The following is a 27970-nucleotide window of genomic DNA, read 5'->3' as shown; positions in this document are numbered from 1 at the left end:
TTAATTTTATGTTAACTCTTTATTTTAGCTGGCTTTTTTTGACATTACTCCAGCAGAGGAAGAAAGACACCATCCCATTACTGCCAGGTGGAGGTAGAAGACTAGGTTCACTCAGCCTCTGTTGGCATCTTAGTTACACTTCTCATTATGGCTGGGCAGATGTTGGCATTCTGGCTCCCCAGGTGGTCTCCACTGACACTGAGATGGGGGTTGCCTTATTACCATTGGATGATGGTAAAAGTCTAGACTCTCTGCTAGTCCTACTCTGATACCACTGAGCAGGAATGAAGAGGAGCACTTCATTACTGCCTTTTGGGGGTGTAAGTGTAGGCTTCCCACATGGTCTCCACTGATACCATGGGGGCCAGGTGGAGAGTGGACTTATTATTGACTCTCTACTTGGCTTTCTCTGACACAACCCTGGTGGGTGAGGTGCCTCATTATAGCCTCATAAGGGTGGAATCGTAGGCTCCCCACTCAGCCTTTGTTGGCATGGGTGGGGGCCAAAGCGTTTGCTGTGGTGTTTGGCTGAGTAGAGCAGTTATTGTCTGTATTAGTCTTCTCAGGCTGCTACAACAAAATATAGACTGGTGGCTTCAACAACAGACATTTATGTTTCTCAGTTTTGGAAGTTAGGGAGTCTAAGGTCAAGGTGCTAACCAATTTGGTTCCTGGCAAGGGCTCTCTTTCTGGGTTGCAGATGATCAGCTTCTTACTGTGTCTTCACATGGCAGAGAGAATGATCTCTCTCCACTCCTCTTTTTTTTTTTTTCTTGATAGGGTCTCATTCTGTCTCCCAGGCTGGAGTGCAGCAGGCCACAATCTTGGCTCACTGTAACCTTCACCTCCTGTGTTCAAGCGATTCTCATGCCTCAACTTCACGAGTAGCTGGGATTACAGACGTGCACCACCATGCCCAGCTAATTTTCGTATTTTCTGGTAGAGATGGGGTCTCACCATGTTGGCCAGGCTGGTCTTGAACTCCTGACCTCAAGTGATCTTCCCACCTCGGCCTTCCAAAGTGCTGGGATTACAGATGTGAGCCACTGCACCCAACCCCATCATTCTTCTTATAAAGCTGCTGATTCCATCATGAGGGCCTTATTCTCATTACTTCATCTAACCCTAATTATCTCCCAAAGGCCCCATCTCCAAATACAATTACACTGGGAGTTAAGGCTTCGACATGAATTTTGGGGAGACACAGTGCAACCCATAGCGATGTTTAAAACTTTTCTATCTTGCTAGGCTGCCTCTTCCATGGTTCTTTGGCTAAAGACAGCAGGCTTTGGTTGGGCTTTTTCGACTACTCCTGTTGGCATTTCCAGGTTGCTACCTTTTTCAACTCCAAGTCTGGTGTATATGAGTCAAAAATAAAAACAAAGTAAGTCACTGCAATGTTGTTCTTCAGGTCCTGCAGTCCATAGACATTCTGCCCTCCTTTTTTTCCCCACCTTTCAGAGTCTTCTCATGTTTGTTTAATATATAATATTCAGGGTTTTGGGTTGTACTTAATGGAAGGAATAGGGAAAAGTACATCCACCAGAAGGAAAGAAAATATGCTTTTTCTTTCTAGGAGAAAAAGGAAAAAGTTTGGGGTACTATATGTTTGTCTATGTAGACAAATATATCATAAACCCGTTACTAGGCATTATCTACCTATTATTTGCCATTAAGAGACATTTAGGGCCAGGCACGGTGGCTGACACCTGTAATCCCAGCACTTTAGGAGGCTGCGGCAGGAGGATTGCTCGAGCCCAGGAGTTCAAGACCAATCTGGGCAACATAGACTCTATCTCTACAAAAATTTTAAAGTTAGCTGGGTGTGGTGGTGCACGCCTGTCATCCCAGCTACTCAGGAGGCTGAAGTGGAAGTATCACTTGAGCCCAGGAGTTTGAGGCTGTAGTGAGCCATGATTATGCCACTGCACTCCAGAAAAAAAAGAGAGAGACATTCACTGGCCCATACACTCTACTTGATATATTTACACACAGACACACATACACATACAAAGTATTTCTTTAAAAATAAAAATTATAGGCCAGGCGCAGTGGCTCATGCCTGTAATCCCAGCACTTTGGGAGGCAGGCAGATCACGAGGTCAGGAGATTGAGACCATCCTGAGCAACCTGGTGAAACCCTGTCTCTACTAAAAAAACAAAAATTAGCTGGGCGTGGTGGTGCGTGCCTGTAATCCCAGCTACTCAGGAGGCTGAGGCAGGAGACTCGCTTGAACCAGGGAGTTGGAGGTTGCAGTGAGCTGAGATCACACCACTGCACTCCAGCCTGGCAACAGAATGAGACTCCATCTCAAAAAATAAATAAATGAATAAATAAATAAAAAATAAATAAATAAAAATTATATTCTCTCAAAAACACCAGCAAAAAATATGTAAACAAAATGGGCTCTTCCTAATGAATTAGAACACCAAGTTCAATGAATTATATATTTTATGTGTCTTCCAAACCTCTTTTTGCAGAAAAGTAAATTAACATTACATATTTGTAAAATTCAAATTTCTTATTCTATTTGGTCTTACTGAGGCCTGAACTAAAGAGTAGTACAGGCTATCCTTGTTTGCTTTAGGCCAGTAGTTCTCAAAGTATGGTCCATGGGCCTTGATCGTATGTCCGCAAAATTAAAACTATTTTCACAATAATACTAAGATGTCTTTTGCCTTTCCTTTGTATTAAAATTTGCACTGATATTACACAAACAATAATGTGTTTGTTGTGACGTTACACAATTTGCACTGATATTACACAAACAACAGTGTGATGTTACACAAACACTGATGGTTTAGCAGGCATCAGGGTAGTGGCACCAAACGGTCGTAGTGTGAAAGATCCAGTGGTTTAAGAGAATGGAAAGACAAGCCACGTATTTTCTCTGCAGATTGGGAGAAAATATTTGCAAAACACATATCTGATAAAGAAAAAAAACATAACAAGGCAGGAGGATTTCTTGGGGCCAGAAATTTGAGACCAGTCCGGGCAACATAGTAAGACTTATCTCTACAGAAAAATTTAAAAATAAAAAATAAAATAAAATAAAAATTAGCCAGGCATGGTAGTGCACATCTATAGTCCTAGATACTCAGGAGGCCAAGGCAGAAGGATGGCTTGAGCCTAGGAGTTCACAGCTGCAGCGAGCTATGATTTCACCACTGCACTCCAGCCTGGGCAACAGAGTGAGACTGTCTCAAAAAAGAAAAGAAAAAAAAATTAAAAAGCACACTTATCTGATAAAAGACCAGTATCCAATATACACAAAGAACTCTTAAAACCTTAAATCTCAGCAGTAGCAAACAACCAAATTTTAAAAATGGGCAAAAGAGTTGAAAAGCTACCTCTCCCAAGAAAATACAGATGGTAGGCTGGACATGGTGGCTCACGCCTGTAATCCCAGCACTTTGGGAGTCCAAGGCGGGCAGATCATTTGAGGTCGGGAGTCCAAGGCGGGCAGATCATTTGAGGTCAGGAGTCCAAGACCAGCCTGGCCAACATGGTGAAACCCTGTCTCTACTAAAAATAAAAATTAGCCCTGTGTGGTGGTGCGCACCTGTAGTCCCAGCTACTTGGGAGGCTGAGGCAGAAGAATCACTTTTACCTGGGAGGCGGAGGTTGCAGTGAGCTGAGATTGTGCCATTGCACTCCAGCCTGGGCAACAGAGTGAGACCCTGTCTCAAAAAAAAAAAAGAAAGAAAGAAAGAAAATACACAGATGGCAAATAAACATGAAAAGATACTCAGCATCATATGTCACTGGAGAATTGCAAATTAAAACAACAATGAGATACTACTATACTCATATTAGAATGGCTAAAATCCAAAAAACTATTAATACCTAATGCTGGCAAAGATGTGGAGCAATAGAAACTCTCATTCATTGCTAGTGGGGATGCAAAATAGTGCAGCCACTTTTGAAGACAGTTTGGCAGTTTACATTTCTTTTAAAGCTAAATGTATTCTTACCATCTGACCCAGCAATCATACTCCTAGGGTTTTACCAAAAAGAGTTGAAAACTTAGCCCATGCAAAAATCTGCACACAAATGTTTATAGTAACTTTATTCATAATTGCTAAAAACTAGAAGCAACCAAGATATTTTTCAAAAGGTGAATGAATAAACTGTAGTATATTCATACAGTGGAATAGTCAGTGAGCAAAATTAATGAGCATTCAATCCACAAAAAGGAACATTAAATGCATATTGCTTAGTGAAAGAAGCCCATCTGAAAAGTCTATGTGTTGTATGATTCCAATTACAGCTGACCCTGGAACAACACAGGGGGGTAGCTGTGCAGTTGAAAATCTGAGTATAACTTTTAAGTCCCCAGTAACATAACTACTAATCGTCTTGTGTTGACCAGAAGCCCTACTGGTAACATAAGCAGTCAATTAACATGTATTTTCATATATATATATATATATATATATATATATATATATATATATATACACACATACATACATATATATACACATACATATATATACACATATATATATATAAAATATACTGTATTCTTAAAATAAAGAAAAAATATTAAGAAAATCATAAGGAAAGGCCGGCTGGGGGCAGTAGCTCACACCTGGAATCCCAACGTTTTGGGAGGCCAAGGAAGGAAGATTGCTTGAAGCCAGGAGTTCAAAACCCACCTGGGCAATATGGTGAGACCCCTTCTCTACAAAAAAAAAAAAAAAAAAAAAATTGTCCAGGTGGGCTGGCACGTACCTGTAGTCCTAGCTACTCGGGAGGCTAAGGCAGGAGGATTGCTTGAGCCCAGAAGGTTGAGGCTGTAGTGAGACAAGATTGTACAATTGCACTCCGGCCTCAGCAACAGAGTTAGACCCCGTCTTTTAAAAAATAAGAAAAAAGAAAATCAAAAGGAACAGAACATATATTTACTATTTATTAAGTGGAACTGGATCATCACAAGGTTTTTATCCTTGGCCTAGAGGGTAGTGCATACCTGCAGTCCCAGCTACTCAGGAGGCTGAGGTGGGAGAATTCCTTGAGCCCAGGAGTTTGAGGCTGCAGTGAGCTACGATCATGCCACTGCACTCCAGCCTGGGCAACATAGCAAGACCTCCACCTTAAAAAAAATGAATAAATAAAATAAAGGTCTTTATCCTTGTCTTCACGCTGTGTAGGCTGAGAAGGAAGAGGAAGAAGAGGGTTGGTCTTGCTGTCTCAAGGGCTGCAGGGGCAGAAGAGGTAGAGGAAGTGGGAGCGGTGACAGGAGAGGCAAGCACATTCTGTGTAACTTTCATTGAAAAAAATCTTGGCCAGGTGCAGTGGCTCACGCCTGTAATCCCAGCACTTTGGGAGGCCGTGACGGGCGGATCACCTGAGGTCAGGAGTTCAAGACCAGCCTGGCCAACATGGTGAAACCCCATCTCCACTAAAAATATTAGCTGGGCATGGTGGCATGCCTGTAGTCCCAGCTACTCGGGAGGCTGAGCCAGGAGAATCACTTGAACCCAGGAGGCGGAGGTTGCAGTGAGCCAAGATCACGCCACTGCACTCCAGCCTGGAGATAGAGCGAGACTCCGTCTCAACACAAAAAAAATCTCGTGAAAGAGGACCTGTGCAGTTAACACTCCTGCTGTTTAAAGGTCAAGTGTATATGATGTTCTAGAAAAGGCAACCTATAAAGATAGTCAAAAGATCAGTGGTTGCCAAGGGTTCAGGGGAAGAAGAGAAGGGCTGAATAGGAGGAGCACAGGGAGGGTTTAGGGCAGTAAAGTTATTCTATATGTTACTGTAATAGTGGACACATATCATTATACATTTGTCCAAACCCATGGAACTGTATATCGCAAATAATTAATCCTCATGTAAACTATGAGCTTTAGTTTAATAATCATGTACAGTATTATTGATTCATCAATTGTTAACAAATGTGCCACATTAATGCATGATGTTAATATAGGAAAATGTGGCGAAAGGGGGCACATAAGAACCCTCCAAATGGTCTCATTTTCTTTAAACCTAAAACTGCTCTAAAAAAAAATAAAATCTATTAGTTTAAAAAAAAATCCACTGAAAGGGTTTTAATTTCCACATTGCAACTAACCTTTAAGAAACTAACACTTAATTGCTGGGCGTGGTGGCTCACACCCATAATCCCAGCACTTTGGATTGAGGCGGGTGGATCATCTGAGGTCTGGAGTTCGAGACCAGCCTGGCCAACATGGTGAAACCTTGACTCTGCTTTAAAAAAGCATAAAATAAAATTAAAAAAAAGAAAGAAAGAAAGAAAGGAAAAAAAGAAAAATTAGCCAGGAGTGGTGGCGCATTCCTGTAATCCAGCTACTTGGGAGGCTGAGGCACAAGAATCACTTGAACCATTGCACTCCAGCCAGGGTGATAGAGGGAAACCCTGTCCAAAAAACAAAAACAAAAAACAGAAACGTTTATTTTGGCTGGGAGTGGTGGCTCACACCAGTAATCCCAGCACTTTGGGAGGCTGAGGCAGGTGGACCACTTGAGGTCAGGAGTTCAAGACCAGCCTGGCCAACATGGCAAAACCCCATCTCTACTAAAAATACAAAATTTATCCGGGCATGGTGGCACACACCTGTAGTCCCAGCTACTCGGGGGGCTGAGGCAGGAGAATCACTTGAACCTGGGAGGTGGAAGTTGCAGTGACCTGAGATCCTACCATTGTACTCCAGCCTAGGTGACAGAGCAAGACTTCATCTCAAAAAAAAAAAAAACTCCACTTGTCAAGTTTTGGTCTGGGATCAAAGCAGAATATCCATAATTATTTGAAAAGGCTGTTAAAATATTCCCTTTTACAACTACATATCTGTGTAGGGACAGGTTTTTTTCATATATTTCAACCAAAGCAACATATTACAGCAGACTGAAGAAGCAGATATGAGACTCCAGCTGTCTTCTAAAGTCAAACAGAATCCAAAACAATCTCTCTCTTCTTATTAAACTTTTTTTTTTTTTGCTACAGAAAATAGTTATTTTTCATTAAAAATGGTATTTATGTTAACATATAATGATTTATTGGTTTGGGGTTTTTTCGTTTGTTTGTTTTTTGAGACAGGTCTCACTCTGTCGCTCAGGCCGGATCGCAGTGGTGTGACCACAGCTCACTGCAGCCTCGACCCCCCCAAGCTCAGGTTTTCCTCCCACCTCAGCCTCCTGAGTAGTGGGACCACAGGGGCATGCCAAGACACCCGGCTAATTTTTTTTTTGAGACCGAGTCTCACTCTGTCGCCCAGGCTGGAGCGCAGTGGCATGATCTCTGCTCACTGCCAAGCTCCACCTCCCGGGTTCACGCCATTCTCCTGCCTCAGCCTCCTGAGTAGCTGGGACTACAGGCGCCTGCCACCACGCCCGGCTAATTTTTTGTATTTTTAGTAGAGACAGAGTTTCACCGTGTTAGCCAGGATGGTCTCGATCTCATGACCTCATGATCCACCCGCCTCAGCCTCCCAAAGTGCTGTGATTACAGGCGTGAACCACCGTGCCCGGCCGACAACTGGCTAATTTTAAAAATTTTTTGTAGAGACGGGATTTCGCCATGTTGCCCAGGCTGGTCTCAAATTCCTGGGCTCAAGTGATTCTCCCACCTCGGCCTCCTAAAGTGCTGGGATTACAGGAATGAGCCACCATCGTGCCTGGCCCTATTGTTATTTTTAAATGAATAAATAAATAAGCATTTTTAAATGTCTCAGCTCTAATTTCTTATGCAGTAAGTATTGATAAATATAATCACACAAACAAAAGCTCTTTGGGGTCTTCGAATAAGGGTGTTCATGAGATGCAAAAGTTTGAGAATCACTGCCCTCAGCCCATGTGGTCTGCTTAAACTTTCATTTTTAGGCTATTTTCAGGACCATTTAACAAGTGATACACTTATAGCAACTACCTCTAATAGTTACAGAGAAGCTGCCAATATTCAGAAAGTGGCCATCAGTGGTCTGGGTGTATGCAAAAAATATGTGTGCTAAGCATATCTTTATTCAAGCGTGGATTTGGAATTTGTTCAATTTTCATTCTCCCGTTATCTTCCTTTAAAATGAAACATTCCAAAGAATATAATAAAACATGAAGGTAAATAAAAAAACAGTGCAAGTCAAATTTATGGTGTGGGAACATAAGGCTTGCTATTACAGCTTTTAATGGCAGATAGTTTACAATAAACATTGGGCTTAGCCTGGTAGAAAATAGTCACAGACAGGAGGTAATTACTTGTCCATCTCCAAGCATCAGAAACTAGGGAGTCCCTCCAGTTGAATAACGCAGATCTGCCAACTGTCCCTCATTTGGACTAACGCCTTTTTTGTTGTTTTAATTAAACTGGGGGGTAGCGGGGGAAGAACAGAAGATAAACCTCCCTCTGAATGCGCTAAAATTCCATGGATGGATAAATCCATGACCCATCCTTCTACACGGTCTTTATTAGTCTTGAGTAAATCACATAGACTCCCATAAATAGAGTCACTGAGGGAGCGGAATGTATATGTGCTGGAAAAGGCTGGGTGCCAGCAAATCTGAATGTTACAGTGAGAGTTCTAGAAACAGCGAGAGAAAAGCAGCTAGATCCCCATGCAGATAACCAGGATATAAATGGACCTTTCAATGAGCCTTGCATCACCACATATGAAGTAATAAATACACCCAAACAGAGATAAAAACAGGAAGAGCAAAATTATGCATAAATTCTGTCGTTAAGATATGTGGGCAGCATGGCCCAAAATAGAAACCAAGCAGCTTTCCAGAGACTTGAAGGTTTTAGATAAAATATAATCGCTGTAATTATCATTTAATCCTGTTCCCTCAAGCTTTTGTCAGAAACTGTTACCTACCTCTGGTTATTTGGGGACAGTGGAGCTTCTCACAGAAATATACTTGAAACTGATTGTCACAAGCACACAATCTAATTAAGTTTTTTACATGTAGAAAAAGGAACTGTGGCAAAAATCAAGGTTATGTATGTGTAGGGAGAATAACTAAAATCCAAATGGCATGCATATTTTCTGTTCATCTCTTATATGCTTCACAAATAACTTACATTTATGTTTGCTTTATAAATACTTCCAATTAAAGGGTAAATTAGCATCAACTCTTAAATCATTATCTAAGCATTCACCTGTTATTATTAATACCTTAGATTAGTTCAAATCAAGGACTCTCACTCTATGTACTTATCCAAGGGTGTTTTCTTAAAATGAAGAATGTGGGTAAGAGTAATTTTGCTTTTTATTTGCAATATCATTTCATTGGCTAAGAGGTTGCCCCAGTGCTACAATGTAAGCTTCCGTCTCATTTTGCAGTGAATGAAAACATTTTTCCTTACATAGTTGTGTATAGCAGAACTAGTATCTATCCCATGGTGATGCTAGTAAGCCTGACTCACAACTTCAAAAAGAACTTTGAAATAAATTATATGGATCTTACAAACTGTAATAACCTTTAATTTCAACTTCATTATGAAAATTTATGGCTGGGAGTCGTGGAATCGTGCCTATACTTTGGGAGGCTGAGGTGGGTGGATCACTAGAGCCCAGGAGTTCGAAACCAGCCTGGGCAGCCTGGTGAAACCCTGTCTTAAAAAAAAAAAAATACAAAAATTAGCCATGTGTGGTGGTGCATGCCTGCAGTCTCAGCTACTCGGGAGCTGAGGTGGGAGGATCACCTGAGCTCGACTGGGAAGGTCAAGGCTGCAGAGAGCCATGATCGTGTCACTGTACTCCAGCCTGGGTGACAGAGTGAGACCCTGTCTCAAAAAAAAAAAAAAAAAAAAAAAAATCACAAGTGCCTCACCCAAAAGAAATAATAAAGTGGAAAGTGAGAAAATGAGTAACATTTAAAAGGGGAACAGAGGTGGGACTTCTGAATTACTTTTCCTTCTGGTACCAGTGTTGACTGTCATCAGTTTCACAATGTCTAAGGCAAGGTAAGGACAGGTTGAGTATCCCTTATCTGAAATGCTTGGGATCAGAAGTGTTTCGAATTTCAGATATTTTTCAGATTTGGGAATATTTCTGTATACAAAATGAGCTATCTTGAGAATAGAATTAAGTCTCAACACGAAATTCATTTATGTTTCATATACACCTTATTCACATACCCTGAAGGTAATTTTATTCAATATTTTTCATGATTCTGTTCATGGAACAATGTTTTGACTGAACCCATCACATGAGGTCGAGTGTGGAACGTTCCCCTAGCGGTGTCATGCTGGCGCTCAAAAAGTTTCGGATTTTGGGCCGGGCGCGGTGGCTCAAGCCTGTAATCCCAGCACTTTGGGAGGCCGAGGCGGGCGGATCACGAGGCCAGGAGATCAAGATCATCCTGGCTAACACGGTGAAAACTCATCTCTGCTAAAAATACAAAAAAATTAGCCGGGCGTGGTGGCGGGCTCCTGTAGTCCCAGCTACTGAAGAGGCTGAGGCAGGAGAATGGCGTGAACCTGGGAGGCGGAGCTTGCAGTGAACTGAGATCGTGCCACTGCCCTCCAGCCTGGGCGACAGAGCAAGACTCCGTCTCAAAAAAAGAAAAAAAAAAAAAAAGTTTCGGATTTTGAATTTTTGGATTAGGGATGCTCAACCTACATGATGGTATTAGGCCAACATTTTAGAAACCAGTAAAACTCGATATTGAATATGATGAAGTCATATTCCTTGGTGGTGTATGTCTGTAATCCCAGCTACTCGGGAGGCTGAAATGGGAGGATGGCTTGAGCCCAGGAGGTCAAGGCTATAGTGATCTGTGTGTCACTGCCCTTCAGCCTGGGCAACAGAGCGAGACCATCTGAAAAAAAAAAAAGTCTTGGACTTATCTAAAAGATGTACTCTGAAGCCTCACAAGCAGAATATAGCTCACGAGTGGGTTTTATTTGACTCCTACAGTGTTTTTCTAAAAATCAAACTAGTTGCCAACATTCACAAAACAGGGTTTTTCACAAAAACCAAAACAAACAAAAACCCGAATTTGCGACTTCTTTGAGAAATTGGAAGGACTGGACTTGCATTGCATCCTCCCCGCATGGCTAGGAGGAGCTTGGGCCAGAGCCCCCACCTAACCCACACTACTCACATGCATTACCTGCTCTGCACTCAGATATATCTGAGTGTGAGACCCTGTTAATGGGTCACTCTGGCTTAGGCTGTGCATCAATGAGACTCATCAGACTCAAGTGTTTGCTTCTTTGGGGCCCCTCCCTGTACCCTCTAATTAAACTCTATATTCAGTATAGGGTGTCAGGTCCCAGTTGGGTCTAAAATGGGAGGCATTTACAGCCATGGTCCTGGACCAGAATCACTTCAATGTTTTCACTGATGTGAAGATTTTCTTGGCAAGTAAGGGTTCAGAGAAGTTTGTTGAAGTTTGTGTCTAAGCTAGGTTAAGCGGAGGAATGTGTCTCAATTCAAAATGAGAGCAACTCTGGGGTTAAGCAAGAGAATGACCCACGATGAAGGTATTATGGAAATGTCCTCTGTGTGAGCTGGGTAGAGAAGAATATCCGGATTCCGGGCTTCACTCTGCCTCTAACAAGCTGTAAGATGAGTCACTGACCTCAGTTAGCCCCTGTCTCTTCACCTATGAAACGAAAGGGATGTTTCTGCATTTAGAGCCCAGACCGTACGTTAGAATCACCTAGGGGACGTCTAAAAATGTTGATACTTAGACCCCTCCCTAGGCCAACTGAATCTGATTCCTTGCAATGAGGGTCCAGGACACAGTTAACAAGATCTCCAAGGTCCCTTCCCATCCTCTAATTCTGTGGTCTCAGTGGCTTGGGAGCACATGCCAGAATAGCCATTAACTCTGTTAATTTCTCCTGTATGTCAGATTGCCAGCAAAGAACATTCATTTCTCACACACACACACACACACACACAACACACACACACACACATATGGAGGTGTGGTCATTGTTTTTCATTTTCTTTCTTTTTCTTTTTAATTTTTGAGACAAGGTTTTACTCTGTTGTCCAGGCTGGAGTATAGTGGTGCAATCAGAGCTCACTGCAGCCTCACCCTCTCAGACTCAAGCCATCCTCCCGTCTCAGCCTCCCAAGTAGCTGGAACCATCTCTACTAAAAGTACAAAAATTAGCTGGGCATGGTAGCACACACCTGTAATCCTAGCTACTTGGGAGGCTGAGGCAGGAGAATTGCTTTAGCCTGGGAGGTAGAGGTTGCAGTGAGCTGAGATCGTGCCAATGCACTCCAGCCTGGATGGCAAGACTCTGTCTCAAAAAAAAAAAAAAAAAAATGTTGGCCGGGCGTGGTGGCTCAAGCCTGTAATCCTAGCACTTTAGGAGGCCGGGACAGGTGGATTGCCCAAGCTCAGGAGTTCGAGACCAGCCTGGGCAACATGGTGAAACTCTTGTCTCTACTAAAATACAAAAAATCAGCCGGGTGTGGTGGCGGGTGCCTGTAATCCCAGCTACTTGGGAGGCTGAGGTAGGAGAATTGCTTGAACCCAGGAGGCAGAGGTTGCAGTGAGCCAAGATCATGCCACTGCACTCCAACCTGGGCGACAGAGGAAGACTCTGTCTCCATTAAAAAAAAAAAAAAGTCTTAATTAGCTGAGCAAGGTGGCATGCACCTGTAGTCCAGAGGCTGAGGCAGGAGGACTGCTTGATCCTAGGAGTCCCAGACCAGCCTGGGCAACCTAGCGAGACCCCATCTCTACAATAAATAAAAATAAAAATAAATCACTGGGTGTGGTGGTGCACAGGCCTGTAATCCCAACTATTCAAGAGGCTAAGGTGGGAGGATGGCTTGAGCCCAGGAGTTCAAGGTTGACTGAGCCATGATTGCATCACGGTACTCTAGCCTGGGCAACAGAGTGAGGCTCTGATTCTAAAAATAAAAAATATTCATTACATGTTGAAATGACAATGTTTCAATTTAGTGGGTTTAGTAAAATATGTTATTAAAATGAATTTCACCCATTTCCTTTTACTTTTCTGAATATTATTCCTAGGAAATTTGAAATTACTTATATGACTCATATTTCTATTAGATAGTGCTAAAAGGTGTCCACTTTCTGAACCTCTTTTTTTTTTTTTGAGGCAGAGTCTTGCTCTGTCGCCCAGGCTGGAGTGCAGTGGCGCAATCTCGGCTCACCGTGAGCTCTGCTTCCTGGGTGATTCAAGTGATTCTCATGCCTTCCAAGTAGCTGGAATTACAGGCGAGCACCACCCCATGCCCAGCTAATTTTTGTACTTTTGGTAGATACAGGGTGTCGCCATGTTGGCCAGGCTGGCCTTGAACTCCCGACTTCAAGTGATCTGCCTGCCTTGGCCTCCCAAAGTGCTGGGGTTACAGGCATAAGCCTCTGTGCCTGGCCTCTGAACCTTTAATTGAAGACTGTAGTTTGTTGTTCGCTTGTTTGTTTGTTTTTTTAGACAGCTTCTCATAATGAACTAAGTTGAGGGTCTGAAAAACATCCAATTGCCAGTCTTTACTGCACAGGGCACTGACTGTAACTATACAACCCTGATGGTTGGGGAAACAAATGTGGTACTTTCTGTGAATATGACATTTTTGTACACTGAAATATGGTCCATGGGAGAATCCTAGTGGAACGCTATGACTGGGAATAAGGTGGAGGTTCCTGGTCAGTTCCCCCTGCTTTCTATCTCACATTAGAGGTAGAATTTCAATGTATGTGCCACACCAGTTCTGCCCTCATGCAGGAAACATACAAGTGGTAAACCATGAACCAAAATAGTGAGTGCATTTAAAAGAGACATTTAAACGTCCAGTCCCATTCACTGCAACTTTGTTTTACTTTTGCTTTCTTTCTTGCTCTGTCACCCAGGCTGGAGTGTGTGGCACCATCTCGGCTTACTGCAACCTCCTGGGCTCAAGTGATTGTCCTGCCTTTGCCTCCCAAGTAGCTGGGATTACAGGCATGCACCACCATTCCCAGCTAATTTCTGTATTTTTAGTAGAGACAGGGTTTCACCATGTTGGCCAGGCTGGTCTTGAACTCCTGACCTCAAGTGATCCGCCCGCCTTGACCTCCCAAAGTCCTGGGATTACAGGCATGAGCCACTGTGCCTGGCCGCAACTTTGTTTTTCATCACTGGTCTCTCCCAGGCTTCAAAGCAGTTGTTGCTGTAGTCTTGTGGCATTTCTAGCCAAAAGGTCTGAGACTAGCAGTTATCGGCCCTCATCCTGCCTTATCATATAGCCACAATAGTGGGCAGGGAAGGGAAAACATGTAAGGCTGGGCGCTTGGAAGTAGGGCCAGCTTAAAGTACAGAAAAAGTGGGCAACCATCCAGAAAATGTGCACTCGGGTGTAGGAGCCTCCAACATACTATGAAGCTCTCCTGCTGAGCTGGCAAAAGCTCTTTTAGCTTGAGGCTTCCAGGTACATGTGCCCAGGTGTACCCTGTATGAGCCATTTATACCGTAGTGTGAATACTTTTCAGATCAATTTGATTCAATAAATATTGATTATGCATAGCTGCCCTAAGCAGATTTTGAAAAGGCTGTTGGGAGCCTCCTTCCAGACAGGGAGGGAAAGGGCGCAGACAGGAAGGCTGGGAGAGTTGACAACAAACGTCATCTAGCTCAAGGTCTAGCCAGTGTTTGGTGCTGCTGAGAAATGCTTCCTCTCAGAGGGAACTGACGCACCAGCACCCACCACTGAATGGGGCCTCCAGCAATTCTGGGAGGCCTTTCACCATCCCTCACCGTGAGAACCTTCGTTTTCCTCTCCTTCATCTCCCCTGTGCCCCCACCACCACCCAGGCCCACATCTACCTCTATCGTAGAGCTTACTCTATGGCCTTGTTTACTTTCCTACCTCCCCGCTAGCACAAAGACCGAATATTATTCCTCTGTGAATCCGCAGAACCTCGAACAGTACTTAGTACTTAAGTGCTTGATCAGCGTTTGATGAATGAATACATGATTTTGCCTTCCCATCTCATGCAGCACGAGGAGGGGGATGCTAAGAGAGCCTAGCATCCCCACCACCGTGGCATTTGGGGTGAAGGAGGTTGCAAACACCTGCATCAAACTGTGCCTGCATTTTTCAACGCTGGACACAACATTTTGAAACAAAGGTGAAGGGGAAGAGGCATAGGACAGGTCAGGGCATGCGGTATTACCACCCATGTGCACACATACCCATTCATATGCTGCCAAAATGTTGCTCTACCCTTTCCCAAGCACCCCTGTTACTGTTTAACCCAACCTCGGTAGCCTTCTAAGAGAAAGACCATTATAATGACTTGATCTGCATTAAAATAAAAAACAAAGTATGTCAAAACTTTTTCCCACAATCATAGGGCTATCACACTTTTTAACAAACTAAACCTCCACCATATCCCAGCGTTCGATATACTGCAAGTAAGTGCCTGGCACTCAGAAAGCTCAAGGTTCCAGCAACAGTTGTGTGGCCTTGGATAAGGAACACAGGGAGACTCTTTGTCCTCTTGTTTCTTCAGTGTATTAAAGGGAGATAGTGGTATATTCAAAGGGCATGAAAAAAGCTTAACATGAGTCTGCATGGAGCTCTTTGAAATGCATGAAGGGCACTACAGTGGATAAATTCAACACTTGTCCTAGTGTTCACTCAGAACCCTTGTCCGGACATTTATAAAATCCCTCTGTGGACATGTACACACACACACACACACACACACACACACACATGCACGCACGCAGGCACATACACAAATATATCTAAAAGTGCTTAATTGCTTTTAAAATGTTTAAGTAAATACATTGTAATGATTATAAGGCCTCTGTACAATGTATCTAAGGCAAGCCTGCCAGGATAAGAGCTATTTGAGGAACTAAATCACATCATTGAAAGAATAGCAATGAGGCAATTGATGAAATATTGCATTAGCAGTGGCCTCTGACCCCATGTGATGCCAACCAAATGCTTTTTCCTCTCTTTGTAATTTAATCATTTTTCAATTAAATTAATTTCTTAAAATCACTCAGATAAGCCGCCTGTATTAAACACACACAAGCGCAAACACACACACACAACTTCAGGTGTAGGTGAAATAAAGGACACTCTGCAATCACAATCACTGTGTTGTGATTCTGCTCCATTCTGGAAATGAATGATATCCTGTTTCCTTTTTTCTATATCTGACGAGAATTTTGCGTAACTTCTTCCTGCTACAGTGTGAAGTCAAAGGCCCCCAAATACCCGCCAAGACAGAGAACCAGTCGCCACAATATAAAATTATGAAAGTACAGCCATAAGAGGCCCATAGCATGTTTGCTGGACAGACTGACTGGTTATTTTTAAAAGTTTACTTTAATACAAATGAACTGGCTGGGAAGATGGCTTTGTAAAGGGAGCAACTCAGAAAAGTGCTAACAAGCCCGCCCCGCACGTCTGTGCTCAGGCTTGCTGGGAGAGCTTACTCCACACACATCCAGGAATTTGTTTGAGGACAGAGCGTGGTTAGGTCATGTTTTAAGAATGTTCTCTCATTATCCTGACTCAGAGGGCGCCGTGAGCCACAGAAGGGACGTTGCACAGTGATACCTTCTGTTCTGTCTGGTTTTCAAGAACTGCCTCACTATACTGATGGCTGGAGACTGATGTCGCTCGAGGTTAACTCCTTCACGTCTTCTTTTTTACAGGGCTACAGGAAGAGCCCTTTTTCCTGTTGACATTTTTCAAACTTTGTAACCTAGGGGTTAGGCTTGTTAAGGGAGGGGAGGAGAGTGTCTAGGAGCAGTGACTGGAAACAGAGAAGAGACTACATGGAAGCAGAAGAACCAATTGAAAAGTCTGTAAAACCAGCCAAGAAATCTGTTCAGGAAAATAGAAACCTAAGCGCTGTGGTTTGGCAAGGAACTTTGACTCTTAATGAGAAAGGCAGAGAGAAGAGAAGGAGAAGAAGGATGGAGAGGGGAGGGGAAAGGAGAGAAGAGGAAGGACAGGCGGAGATCAAAAGAGAAAGAAAAGAGAGGGGAGTAAAAGGAGCAAGACCCAGGATGCAACAAAGAGGGACATCAGTAAGGGACATTATGAGGATTGCATTGGAACAAGAGGCTGGAAGCTAAAAATCAGGATATGCGGCCGGGTGCGGTGGCTCACGCCTTTAATCCCAGCACTTTGGGAGGCCGAGACAGGCGGATCACCTGAGGTCAGCAGCCTGACGAACATGATGAAACCCTGTCTCTACTAAAAATACAAAAATTAGCCAGGCATGGTGGCATGCACCTGTAATCCCAGCTACTTGGGAGGCTGAGGCAGGGAGAATCACTTGAATCCGGGAGGCGGAGGTTGCAGTGAGCCAGATCGCGCCTGTTGCACTCCAGCCTGGGCAACAAGAGCAAAACTCAGCATCAGAAAAAAAAAATCAGGCTATGCTACCCAACATGGAACATCTGGTCATGTGTGTGTCCCAGAACTGGGGAAAATTTCTTTGATAATTCATATTTGATCATGTCTCATGCTGATGGACAAGCTCATGCTTGAGTGACATTTTGATGTTTCATCAAAGGCTGTAGTAGGGATCACGAGGTCATAACTACCAATTCTAGTGGGGAACCTTCTCATGGGTCTCTACAATATGCTCCAGACGATATGTCAGATGCACACACACATGCGCATATACGTGCATGCACATACATACGCACAGAGGAATGCACATACACTTTAAAGCCATTCCATGGCTTTCCATTGTGCTTAGAATAAAACCCAACTCCAACTCTCACAACCTCACCAGGCTTCCCTCACAATAGTCTTCCAGCCACACCTTAAGCTTTCTTGAATCCCCTGAGCTTTCTCTCACCTTACAATCATCTCAGTCCTGTTTTCTCCACCCCCGGAGGCTGGCTCCTCTTCATCCTTCAGGTCTCACACAGAGAGGTCATCTTTGACCACCTGTGTAAATAGGGTCTCCCTGCTCCTCCCAATATTCTCTGTTGTGGCACTCTGTTAGTGTCCTGGCACTCTATTAGTGTCCTGGCACTCATTAGCATTTGTCAGTCAGTGTTTATTTATTTTTTAAATTTTTTTAATTTTTAATTTTTGTGGGTACATATTAGGTGTATATATTTATGGGGTACATGAAATGTTTTGACACAGGCATGCGATGTGTAATAATCACATCATGGAGAATGGCAAATCCAGCCCCTCAAGCATTTATCCCTTGTGTTACAAACAATCTAGTTATACTCTTTTAGTTATTTTTATTTATTTATTTATTTATTTATTTATTTGAGATGGAGTCTTGCTCTGTCTCCCAGGCTGGGGTGCAGTGGCGCGATCTCGGCTCACTGCAAGCTTCGCCTCCCGGGTTCATGCCATTCTCCTGCCTCAGCCTCCTGAGTAGCTGGGACTACAGGCACCCACCATCACGCCCAGCTAATTTTTTGTATTTTTAGTAGAGACAGGTTTTCACCGTGTTAGCCAGGATGGTCTCGATCTCCTGACCTCGTGATCCACCCGTCTCGGCCTCCCAAAGTGCTGGGATTATAGGCATAAGCCACCATGCCTGGCCCTTTTTTAGTTATTTTAAAATGTACAATTAAGTTATTATTAACTGACAAGTTATTATAGTCACCTTGTTGTGCTATCAGATGGTAGGTCTTATTCCTTCTATTTTTTGTACCCATTAACATGATCCTCCTTCCTTCCACCCCCTCCCCACTATCCTTCCCAGCCTCTGGTAACCATCCTTCTACACTTAATGTACATGAGTTTAATTGTTTTGATTTTTAGATCCCACAAATACGTGAGAACATGCAATGTTTGTCTTTCTGTGCCTGGCTTATTTCACCTAACATGATCTCCAGTTCTATCCATGTTGCTGAAAATGACAGAATCTTATTCTTTTTTTATGGCTGAATAGCACTCCGTTGTGTATATGTACCACATTTTCTTTATTTATTCATCTGTTGATAGACACTTAGATTGCTTCCAAATCTTAGCTTTGTCAGAGGCCTGGCACAGTGGCTCACACCTGTAATTCCAACACTTCGGGAGGCCGAGGCAGGTGGATCCCTAGAGGCCAGGAGTTCGAGACCAGCCTAGCCAACATGGTGAAACCCCGCGTCTACTAAAAATACAAAAATTAGCCAAGTGTGGTGCTGCGTGCCTGTAGTCCCAGGTACAGGAGGCTAGGGCACGAGAATTGCTTGAACCCAGGAGGCGGAGGTTGCAGTGAGCCGAGATTGTGCCACTGCACTCCAGCCTGGGTGACAGAGTAAGGCTCTGTCTCAAAACAAAACAAAACAAAATCCTAGCTATTGTGAACAGTGGTGCAATAAACATGGGAGTGCACATATCTCTTCAATATACTGATTTCCTTTCTTTTGGATATATACCCAGCAGTGGGATTGCTGGATCATATGTCCTATTTTTAGTTTTTTGAGGAACCTCCAAACTGTTCTCCACAGTGGTTATACTAATTTACATTCCCACCAACAGTGTATGGGGGTCCCCTTTTCTCTACTAAAAATACAAAATTAGCTGGGCATAGTGGCGCATGCTGTAATCCCAGCTACTTGGGAGGCTAAGGCAGAAGAATTGCTTGAACCCGGGAGGCGGAGGTTGCAGTGAGCCGAGATCGCACCATTGCACTCCAGCCTGGGCAACAGAGCAAGACTGTCTCAAAACAAAAACAAAAACAAAATGTTGTGGAGTAGCATCCACTTCCTGAAGGTTCAGAAGTTGCTCAGTGCTTATGTTCCTCTGCCCTCTTGATGAGATGGATTTTTTTTTTGGCTTGAGTGTTTATCTGTCCAGAAGCATATTTAATGCTCATGTGGGATTCTTGACACTGACATCGCTTTCTGAAGCCTGAGTCTTGCCCACGGCTCGATGATCAGTCCACAAATCAAACTCTTGGCCAAATATGCACAGCTCGAGTTTATCCAGAGTCCAAACAAATCAGATACTCCTTCTGGACAGAAGTCAAATTCTTCCTTTTGGTAAGAATTTTTCAGAAATGCAAAAAAGCAGTACGTTTTATGTTCTCAAAGTTCCTATAATCACATCCAATCTTGTATCAGATGCATTAACGGCCATAATCAAGGGTTTGAAAAGTCTGAAGCTTCCAAAACAGATAAATAAATCAAAGCCCATTTGAACTTTTGAGAAATATTTCAGTACTATAGGATCCAAAAACTTTAATGAGTCTGCCCCCTCTTTGTAAAACAGCACAATAGATCAGCTACAGTTACAAGTGAGGAAAATTCTAAGGGATCTCCCAGAGGACATGCTTTTTAAAAAAAATTGTAATTAATTATAGGGAATTTGCCAGTCTCTAATGGAGTCTACTTTATTCTACAAAAGAACTGGATCTCAAATATCTGCCCTATGAAAGCCCAACAGACATTACTAAATTTCACACAGTTCATGGATGGCTGTAAGCCCTAAACTGGATACGCTCTCAGTTTCATGAAATTAGATGATCTCTAACAAAAATCAGAGATGCGATCATAAAATGTCACTTTCTGAAATTCAGCATAAAAAATAATCAATATAAAATTAACCACAAAGGTATCAGTAGCATTTTAAAGAAGTAACAGCTTTTATTTATTTATTATTATTATTTTTTGAGACAGAGTCTCACTCTGTCTCCCAGGCTGGAGTGCAATGGCACAATCTCGGCTCACTGCCACCCCCACCTCCCGAATTCAAGCAATTCTCCCTGCCTCAGCCTCCCAGGTAGCTGAGACTATAGGCTCCCGCCACCACACCCAGCTAATTTTTGTATTTTTAGTAGAAACAGGGTTTCTCTATGTTGGCCAGGCTGGCCTTGAACTCCTGAACTCAAATGATCCGCCCGCCTCAGCCTCCCAAAGTGCTGGGATTACAGGTGTGAGCCACTGTGCCCGGCCAAAGTAACAGCTTTTAGAGATGCTTTATAAATGCATGGGTGATGTACTTTAGGGTGTCTCATCTCAGCAAGGAGAATGAAATCTATGTACATGATGTAAGCAATAATGATAGCTACCGTTTGTTGAGCAGCTACTGTGTCAGGCACAATGCCAGAAACTTTACATACACTATTTCATTAATCCTCATGACAATCCATTGAGAAGGCTCTGATTATTTCCACTTTTAACTACAGGGATCTCGAAATTCAAAGGGTGATGAGAATTGTTCGCTATGATACAACAAATCCCACTGCTAGGATTTTAACCTAGGTCTTCTCAACTCCAAACTATGCTGTTAATGGCATAAGAGAAATGGTCCCTTGAAGTTCAGCAAAACGGCAGTTACCTGAGAGAAAGATGTGGTAAAAGTCTCCAAAAACTTTGACGTAAATAATCCAAATCAGTCATCCAGACTGAAATGTCCTTTGAGGGGAGGAAGGTCATTCGTTAAGGCCTCGTCAATCTGCTAGATGTATCCCTTAAGAACAGGCTGAGTGCAGTGGCTGACGCCTGTAATCCTAGCACTTTGTGAGGCCGAGGTGGGGGGATCACCTGAGGTCAGGAGTTCGAGACCAGCCTGGCCGACATGGTGAAACCCCGTCTCTACTAAAAATACAAAAATTAGCCAGGCGTGCTAATTACAGGGCAGGCACCTGTAATCCCAGCTACTCGGGAAGCTGAGGCAGGAGAATTGCTTGAACCCGGGTTGGAGGTTGCAGTGAGCCGAGATGGCGCCATTGTACTCCAGCCTGGGCTAAAGAGCAAGAGTCTGTTTTGGGAAAAAAAAAAAAAAAGGACATTCAATTCCCTTTAATGTAATTTAATATTCACCAAACCTTCAGATCTTTAATTTGATCTCCTAGGAATGCCTTTCCACCAGGAGGAAGTACCTCAAGCATATGACCAGGGTCAGCCTGCCAGCTTCATTCTCTGAGATAAAATAATAACTTGGTCAGGTGGATAACAAATGGTCTCTTCTGAGTGGGGTTATTAAGAATCAATTTCTAAAGAGGTCAGTTCTGAATTAAATAAAGTGAATTTTCTGATCCTACAAATCAAGGACCAAATCCTGGGTCTTCAATAACCTCCATCGGAATATGTACATATTTGTGTGTGTGTGTGTGTGTGTCTGTGTGTACTAATTCTTCCAGTCTGTGAACATGGGATGTCTTTGGACATCTCACAGGACATCCCATGTTTATAGACTAGAAGAGTTAATATTGTGAAAATGACCATATTACCAAAAGTGATCTATAGAATCAATGCAATTGCTATCAAAACACCAATGACATTCCTCACAGAAATAGAAAAAACAATACTAAAATTCATACGGAACTACAAAAGACCCCAATAGCCAAAGCAAACCTGTGCAAAAAGAACAAAGCTGGAGGCATCACACTACCTGACTTCAAAATATACTTCAAGGCTATAGTAACCAAAGCACATGGTACTGGCATAAAAAGAGACACATAGACCAACGGAATAGAACAGAAAACCCAGAAATAAATCTACATATTTACAGCCAACTGATTTTCAACAAAGGTACCAAGAATATACATTGTGGAAAGGACAGTCTCTTCAATAAATGGTGCTAGAAAAACTGGTTACTTACATGCAGAAGAATGAAACTAGAGCCCTACCTCACACCATATACAAAAATAAACTCAAGATGGATTAAAGACTTAAGTATAAGACCTGAAGCTGTGAAACTACTAGAAGAAAACATAGAGGAAACACTTGAAGCCATTGGTCTTGGCAAAGATTTTATGAATATGCCTCAAAAGCACAGGCAACAAAAATAAGAATAGACAAATGGGATTATATCAAACTAAAAACGTTCTGTGCAGCAAAGGAAACAATCAGCAGGGTGAAGATACAATCTGAAGAATGAGAGAAAATACCTGCAAACTATTCATCTGACAAGGAATTAATACTCAGAATATACTAGGAATTCAAACAACAGCCATATATATATATATACACACACACATTTAAGTTGGATATATATATACACACACACACATTTAAGTTGGAGATATATCTCCAACTTAAAAATGGGCAAATGAGCTGAATAGCCATCTCTGATGATATAAAAATGGCCAACAGGTATATAAAAAGTCCTCAACATCACTATTATCAAAGAAATGTAAATCAAAACCACAATGAAATATTCTCTCTCCCTATTTAGAATGGCTATTATTGGGCTGGGTGTGGTGGCTCATGCCCGTAATCCCAGCATTTTGGGAGGCCTAGGCGACAGGATCCCTTGAGCTGAGGATTCTCAGACAAGCCTGGGCAATACAGGGAGACCACATCTCTAAAAAAAAAAAAAAAAAAATTAGGCAGGCATGGGGATGCGCGTGTGTTCCCAGCTATTTGGGAGGCTGAGGTGGGAGGATGACTTGAGCCTGGTGGGTGGAGGTTGCAGTGGGCTGAGATCGTACCACTGCACTCCAGCCTGGGCAACAGAGCAAGACCCTGTCAAAAAAAATCATAAGGAAGAGAAAATATATTTACTATTCATTAAGTGGAAGCGGATCATCATAAAAGCCTTCATCCTCATTGTCTTTATGCTGAGCAGGCTGAGGAGGAGGAGGAAAAGGAGGAGTGGGTCTTGCTGTCTCAGGGGTGGCAGAGGTGGAAGAAAACCAATGTATAAGTAGACCTGGGCAGTTCAAATTCATGCTGTTTAAGGGCCAACTGTATGTACATAATCCAGAAGGCTCACCTTGAAAGCCTACCAAGCTCTCTAACCATCTAATGACATCAATAAAGGATGACTTTTAATGAGTGACACTGAGAGATTATCACATTGCATACCCACAGTCTGGCCAAATACAGCTACAAGATGAATGCAGAATGTCACAGCGGCCCCTGGTATACCCAATAAGTCATTAGCCAGTTTTGAAAATGAATCAGGGAAAGCCCCTGCACAATGGCATGCTGGAGGAGAACCCATGGAGCTCTAAAGGACTCACATGTCCACAGTTCCCTTCTCAGGAAAGCTATTCCTAGAGATTCTTTTTGCAAACAAACTGCCTCAGTTCATGCTGTGTGCATGGATGAAGGCAACACCACACTGGCCTCAATGATGAGAACAGGAACCCATTAGTCATGGCGAGATCCCATGACCAAGGCAAAAATGACCAAGTTTAAGTTGTATCTGAGGGAGGCCATCTGCTTCTGAAGTCACTTGGCATAAAACTCTATGCCCAATAGGAGAGCTTCTGAATAGTTAGTTACAAAGAGACTCTCTTAGTTAGACTCTTTCTCTCTCAGGAAGAGAAAATATTAGGCAGATAGAGGGTGGGTTGCTCCAGCTCAAGTGAGTAGCTGGGCCAGGTGTCCATGAAGCTGTTGGATATCCCTGTCTCAAAAAACTTGGGAGACTTAGAATGTATGCCTATTCCTCTGCACAGCTTACTCTTTGCATTAAATATTTCCCTCAAAAGTGTTATTTCTGAAACTTAATACACAGTCTACTTTTGAAACTTTATACTTGAAGTTGTTCTTTGCAGAACTCTTAGATATAATTAAAGAACTTTTTCATGCTTGCTATGGTCTGAATGCTTAGGTCCTTCCAAAATTCATGTTGACTCTTAATTCCCATTGTAGTGGTATTAAGAGGCGGGCCATTTGGGAGGTGACTAGGTCATGAGGACTTCACCATGATGAATGGTATTAGGGCCCTTATAAAAGAGGCTTGAGGGAGTTTGTCCCTTCCACCATATGAGGATGCAAAGGGAAGATGCTATATACAAAACACAGTGAGCCCTCACCAGACACCAAATCTGCAGATGACTTGATCTTGGACTTCCCAGCCTCCAGAACTGTAAGCAATACACTTCTGTTGTTTACAAATTAGCTAGTCTAAGGTATTTTGTTAGATCAGCAGGAGGGAGCATTAGAATCTACCATCCACTTAAGTCTTAAGTTTTTTTGTTTACTTATTCATCTCTACCAGGAACATTATGCAGGAAATAATGAAGAGTAGGATCCTTTCCCCAACCAGGAGAAGTTTTTCTTCTTCATTTTAATATTTCTCCTCCTAAGGACTTTGCTTTTTAATGCCAGAACTAATCTTATTTGTAATTTACATGCCTAGCTTAAATTTACTCATTAAACACTAAAGTTGGAGTTGCTCTATAGCTTTTTATGAGCTGACCTTGGGCACTATTACCCTCTTTCAAAGGCACCATGATTTTTTCATATAACTTAATTTTCAAGAACACTTGACATGTGGAAGAGTTTAAAGCTGAGATATGAAGTGACTTCTCCAGACCTTGTTATTTAAAAATCTTTAGGCTGGGCACAGTGGCTCACGCCTATAATCCCAGCACTTTGGGGGGGCGGAGGGTGGATCACCTGATGTCAGGAGTTTGAGACTGGCCTGGTCAACCTGGCAAAACTCTGTATCTACTAAAAATACAAAAATTAGCTGGGCATGGTGGCACGCGCTTGTAGTCCCAGCTACTCAGGAGGCTGAGGCAGGAGAATCGCTTGAACCTGGGATGCGGCAGTTACAGTGAGCCAAGATCGCTCTATTAACACTCCAGCCTGGGTGACAGACTCTGGCTCAAAAAAAAAAAATTAAAAAATTAAAAATAAATAAAAATCTTTAAATATTTATGGTTAACATTCACATGCAATAAAATCTTAAGTTATGCCTTATAAAGCAAAGCTACCAATTATTGAGTTCTATGTGCCAAGCATGATGTGAAATGCTTTGCTTGTCCTCTCTCATTTAATTCCCACAGCAATCTTTTGAGATAGATAGTATTATTTTAATAGATCTTGAAGTGGAAGGAGACAAATCTGGGTACAGGAAGTAGCAAGGTGCTTTTCTTAGTAGTGGGCAACATCAAGTTACTGGAGATGGAAAGCCCTGTTTTTGAACCCTGGTTCTGGTACTTACCATATGTTCTGGTCATGTCCCTTACCTTCAACAAGGTGAGAACCTGGGCTTCAACTTCCTCCTCTGTTATTTTTATTTGAGGTGGGTCCTCGCGCCAACAGAACAAGCTCCCTACCTATCATTTCACTATTATAGTTTCAACCCAGTGTGCGCATCCAAACTTTTTTTTTTTTTTTGAGACAGAGTTTCTTGTCGCCCAGGCTGGAGTGCAACCTCCGCCTCCTGGGTTCAAGCAATTCTCCTGCCTCAGCTTCCTGAGTAGCTGGGATTACAGGTGGCTGCCACCACGCCTGGCTAATTTTTGTATTTTTAGTTGAGATGGGGTTTCACCATGTTGGCCAGGCTGGTCTCAAAACTCCTGACCTCAGGTGATCCCCCTGCCTCGGCCTCCCAAAGTGCTGGGATTACAAGCGTGAGCCACCATGCCTGGCCCAAAGCATATCCTTTTGAAAGGCAAAAACCATGAGGCAAGTTCTTAGGTTACATCCTTATCAGTTAATACTTCAATTATCAGTTAATGCTTTACTAAGGAATACTTGATAATCAGCTGAGAACAAGAACAGAATATAGACTGGGCTACTAGGGATGAAAAGATCCTAGGGTCTGCTGGAGGACCAGTGAAGTTCAGACGGGAAAGTGCCCAGTGGAAAGACTTCAGCTAAGTACATTTGTCTAGACTCTGCCCAGCTCATGATATGTTTTTGAAGCTGGTGTGAAGGCAAGTAAAAATGTTCAGTGTGTAACACATAGTCCCATCTGGCTGAAGTATGAGTGAAGAAGTGATGAAGGAGAAAAACCAAGAAAGGAAACTGTGGGGGAGGGCACAGGGAAAGTCATAGTGACGAGTTTGGACTTCATTCCACAGGCAGTGAGGAACCTTTCAGGGCTTTTTAAGCAGGGGGCCAGCAACATTAGATGTAGGCTGCTTATAGGATGGGGGAAATGGTGAAGATAGGGTGTGGAGGACAGGCGCCCAGGGTGTGACCAGGAGGCCCTCAGAATAATCCATGGAGCCCAAAACTAGGTCATGGAGCCCAAAACTAGAGTGATAAGAATAGAAAGAAGAATGTGACGCTGCCAAGGACTTGGCACCAACTGAATGGGGGGAAGGGGAGGTGTTGAGAAGACGGTCAAACCACAGACACCTAGGGATTCCGGGCACTGATGAAAGTTCCAAGAATTTCTATTCTTCCTTTACCTTACTCTCCACTCAATCAAAAATACCCTAACTTGACATCAGTTGACAAGTTGAGAGCCTAAATATGCAAAGTAAATAGGGGAGTCATCTTTGCCCATGAGAACCACAGACAGACATCAACCCGGCAAGGCCGGGCAAGGTGGCTCATGCCTGTAATCCCAGCACTTTCGGAGGCCCAGGCGGGCGGATCACTTGAGGTCAGGAGTTCGAGACCAGCCTGGCCAACATGGAGAAACCCCGTCTCTACTTAAAAAAAAAACAAAAAACAAAAACTAGCCGGGTGTGGTGGCGCATGCCTGTAATCCCAGCTACTCGGACGGCTGAAGCATGAAAATCGCTTGAGCCCGGGAGGCAGAGGTTACAGTGAGCCAAGATCGTGCCACTGCACTGTCCAGCCTGGGCTACAGAGCGAGACTCTGTCTAAAAAAAAAAAAAAGAAAGAAAGAAAAAAAAGAAAAGAAAAGAAAAAGAAAGAAATCAACCTGGCACAGAGAAGGTGAGGGTAGTAGCGGTTCTGGTGCCCTGGCTCCAAAGCTGTAGGGCCTGGTCTAGGCCTCTAAGCACCTCTCTCCTTGGAAAGGGGGTGAAGACGACTGATTACGAAGAGGCCTGGGCTCTAATGTCGGTTCTGCCACTGACTGGGTGCCTGGCTTCATCGCTTATTTCTTCTTTTTCGTGTTGGACCAGAGCATTCCAGATGTCCTCTGCAGAGGTCGAACTCCAGGACTGCAGTATCTTTCCCTCTTCGCATGTACTGCTTTTCACATTCCCTGATTCCATTAAAAATATTTTCCTCTCTCGTTTTCTAATCTCATTTTTTATGAAGCACAGCACCCTTTCAGGGAAGGGAGCGGAGGCCTGGATATCTGGGTCTGGGCTTGGGCACCCAGACAATGCCAACCGCCTCCTCCTTGGGCATCTCTTCTCTGCCCACCAGCGTGGCTCTGACTCCCCGACTGCAGCCCGCCTCGTTCCCACGGCAACCGGCGGGCG

General features: G+C 43.2%; 1 long non-coding RNA gene across 1 annotated transcript; it reads right to left on the bottom strand.

Moving 5' to 3' along the window:
• LOC104002963 (uncharacterized) lies at positions 1 to 27909 on the bottom strand. Its single transcript, XR_675439.5, has 2 exons — positions 27460 to 27909; positions 1 to 1353 (listed from the first exon to the last, which is right to left on the bottom strand). It is a non-coding gene; the product is annotated as an uncharacterized LOC104002963 (long non-coding RNA).
• Between the last annotated feature and the right edge of the window lie 61 nt (positions 27910 to 27970).

This window comes from Pan troglodytes, chromosome 19, assembly GCF_028858775.2.
Source record: "Pan troglodytes isolate AG18354 chromosome 19, NHGRI_mPanTro3-v2.0_pri, whole genome shotgun sequence".
NCBI lineage: Eukaryota > Metazoa > Chordata > Mammalia > Primates > Hominidae > Pan > Pan troglodytes.
The sequence above is the reverse complement of the archived record's forward strand: the minus strand, read 5'-3'. Positions and strand labels throughout refer to the sequence as shown.